Genomic DNA, 3046 nt, shown 5'->3' with positions numbered 1-3046 from the left:
GATCAATGAGTTATTACCTTCACAGAATGAAGTTTATTACTTGGCCTAATCAACTTATCTTTATACATGAAAATAAAATAGAAGACATTTGGGGTGTGTGATGACAAATAACACCACAGATCTAGATTTCTAAACCACTCTTGTTTGTTAACATTTGCAGCTCATGCAGAAAGGATGGGGACTATTCACAAAACAGATCCGGAACATGCCCGTGCTCCAGATACTTAATACAAAGATATAAGGGTTTCTTTTTTATACTTTGTTATAACTCAAGCCCCACTGCAAAAATTTCCTTGTGGCCAATAGTGGAAGAAGTGTCTCACTGCACTCAGGTAAGGGAGATAAGATTTCATGATACTCAGTGAAAATGGTGGATGATCTTGCCATCATAAAATAACAAATTTGATAAAAGCTATTCAAAAAAGACAGAGAACCTATATTTGAAAGTCTTCTAGCAAAATGTTAATGTATCGCTTCTCGGCCTTTTGGCTAAGATCAAGTGTGGAGAATGTAGATTTTTTTTTTCTGATTACTAACCACATAGAATAGATGTAAGAGTTGATTTCTCCATCATTTATCTTCATTTTTGTTAACAGAGAACTTTAAACAGCCAAAGAATACAATTCTCTAGAGTGTTATTTCTCTGTTATGATCTTCTTAGCATGTAGATGAAACATAAAATTAGCTTACTGAAATTTGTAGTATCATAGATTGGTAGACCAGGCAAGAAACTAGGGCTCATTAATGAAAGCACCCCTTTGTACAGATGAGAAAATACAGTGTCTGTAACTGAAATGAATAATGCTAACAGTGCTTATGAGAATAAATCAGTTTACCTGCAATGATTTTTTTTATTTAGCTATCAAATGGAATTAATCACTTTCTAATGTAATTGGGTTTTCAAGATAAAACTAAAAATAGACATGTATCTTTCTATCTCATATTATTAATACATTAAACATTGAATTGAACATTTTTTTCAAAATAAAAACTATTCTGATTGGCAGAAGTTCCTTTCCTTTGCATATATTGTATATTGATAGCTAATCAATGTCCTTGTTTATAATACATTTAAAGTGACACAGCATGTAAATATTAATTCCATATAAACAAATAACACTAAGATACTTGATACTCACCATATTTATAAATCTTATAAGCATAACCAGTGCAGAAAAATATTAGAAATAATCTATTTATTCATTTATAGAACTCTGTTTAAGAGTGTTTTATGAGGGAATAGAATCATTCTGTTATAGAAGGTTGGGAAAACTCTACTTTTGAGCAATAATTAGGAAATGAAAAACCTGGCTATTGCTGGATAGAAGGCTGGCCAGCCTCTAAATTTCATTTTGTACTAATACAACTAGTCCTTAATAAGCTGTAAAACTTCCTTTCAGCCTTTCAAAATCTATTTGCCAAATGTTCTCTTGAGGATTGGGCCCACCAAAGTAAACAAAAAGGTTAGAAGTTCTGAGCTAAAACAGTCTACAATATAATAAAGCAGAAAAACACTAATTAATAATTTAATTATAAATGAATATAACCAACTGTGTGTCCACACAAATACACACACATACACACACACACACGCACATGTGTATATTTGAGAGTCATGATAAGAAACAATGTCTGCAGCAATGAAACTATATAACTGGTAGAGATCCGGCTTAATTTATGAGAGGTAAGGAGAGTTAAGTTCTGATGAGTTCTATCAGCAAAGAACTGGGAAGGGATACAACTTCTAAACAGAGAATTACAAGTGCAAAGTCCAGAAGTTGGAAGAGAGTTTTGCACTTTGAAGAATGTATTAATATATGATGGGGAACACTGAACTGTTGGCCATCAAGTTTATATTACACTAATAGGAAAAAAAATACATATTTGGCTTTCCTAAACAAACAAGCTGTCACTTTTCTAAGAAATTTGTATTGATTTTGTTGCCTAATTTTGCCACATTTTTTCTGCCTTGGTTAAGTTACCTTCCACTGCTACATCCCAGAATCAGATTCTAGAAAACTCAAAAATCAGATCCTAGAAAACTCACTGGATCTATATAGAAGTGAAGTCTGATTCTTTATATGAACATGTACATATTGTCTGGTTAGTCAAAAGTCCTTTCTCACAGCAACATTCCAACAAGGGTTTTCTTTCCTGGAAACAGAACACAGAAGAACCCAGGTCTACAAGGGATAAATATGTTCATTTTCTACCTATATTTGCAAAACAACAATATTTTTGGCAGATATAGCATTCAGAAGAGAAAAAAAAGAGGACATTTGCTTATACTGTACCTATTGCATCATAAGTTATGTTTTTTACCTTTCCTCACACTGTAAACTATGGATATCCAGACGGAAAAGTACCTTCATTAATCTCTGTGTTCCCCAAGACTTAGCACAATAGTTGTCAAAAGTACTTATAGAGAGCACTGAGTAATGAACGGAATTGTTGACTCACTATATGGTATACCTGAAACTAATATAACACTATATGTTAACTATACTGGATTTTTTTTTTTAAGATTTTATTTATTCATTTGAGAGAGAGAGAAAGAGAGAGCACGAGAGGGAAGAGGGTCAGAGGGAGAAGCAGACTCCTTGCTGAGCGGGGAGCCCGATGTGGGACTCGATCCCGGGACTCCAGAATCATGACCTGAGCCGAAGGCAGTCGCTTAACCAACTGAGCCACCCAGGCGCCCTATACTGGATGTTTTAAAGTGAATAGATAACCCAGAGAATGAGAGAAAAATATTTGCAAGAAAGATATCCGACAAGGTACTTGTATATAGATCCTTTACAACCCATCAATAAAATGATATCTGCACCCCCCCAAATAAAAGTATATAGAGAGTGAATGGCAATAGCTTGTTAATTGTCTGTGTCAGAGATATGTTCATAAACATTATCATGAGGTGGCTAGCTCATGTTGGTCAAGTGATGAGGTAATTATTATACCGAAGAGGAATGGGTAAGAGAATCAACAAATTCTTTCCTCCGTCCCAGGAAGGAATGCTTTTGAGAATATCCCTGTAAACAGACAATCC

At 34.2% G+C, this 3046-nt stretch overlaps 1 pseudogene; it reads left to right on the top strand.

Moving 5' to 3' along the window:
- Window positions 1–469: 469 nt before the first annotated feature.
- LOC112824155 (U2 spliceosomal RNA) lies at window positions 470–626 on the top strand (annotated as a pseudogene).
- Window positions 627–3046: the final 2420 nt, after the last annotated feature.

This window comes from Callorhinus ursinus, unplaced genomic scaffold (genome assembly GCF_003265705.2).
Source record: "Callorhinus ursinus isolate GAN/ISIS: 27379988/994484 unplaced genomic scaffold, GSC_fseal_2.0 scaffold9, whole genome shotgun sequence".
Classification (NCBI taxonomy): Eukaryota; Metazoa; Chordata; class Mammalia; order Carnivora; family Otariidae; genus Callorhinus; species Callorhinus ursinus.
This window is presented reverse-complemented; position numbering and strand designations above follow the sequence as displayed.